The sequence below is a fragment of the Carlito syrichta genome, unplaced genomic scaffold (assembly GCF_000164805.1).
Source record: "Carlito syrichta isolate Samal-C Ts95f unplaced genomic scaffold, Tarsius_syrichta-2.0.1 Scaffold135618, whole genome shotgun sequence".
Classification (NCBI taxonomy): domain Eukaryota; kingdom Metazoa; phylum Chordata; class Mammalia; order Primates; family Tarsiidae; genus Carlito; species Carlito syrichta.
Window position 1 is genome coordinate 8,719 of NW_007079714.1, and position 367 is coordinate 9,085.

The window sequence follows — 367 nt, forward strand, 5'->3', positions numbered from 1 at the left end:
CCCGCACCCCCGTCTCCCAGTCCCCGCCTCCAGCGGTCTGCTCGGGGTGTCGGTCTCCCTCGCGCGCGGCCGGTCTCGGTCTCTGGGTCTCCGCCCCTCCCCGCCCGCCACGCCCCGCACCTGGCTCAGGCCGCGGGACTCGGTTCCCGGAGAGGCGGGGGAGGAGCCCCTTCCCTCCCCTGCCCCCCGGGACGCGGCTGGGCCAGGGGCGCCGCTGGGCTGCCGTGCGGGCCGCGGGGCGGGAGGCGTCCGCGGGGAGCGCGCTCCCGCCGCGCCGGGCCCTCTCGCGCCTGCCCGCGCGCGCCCCCTGCCGGGCGCGCCCTGACGCTGCCGCCGCGCCCTCCTCCCGCAGAGCGCCCGGGCCCGG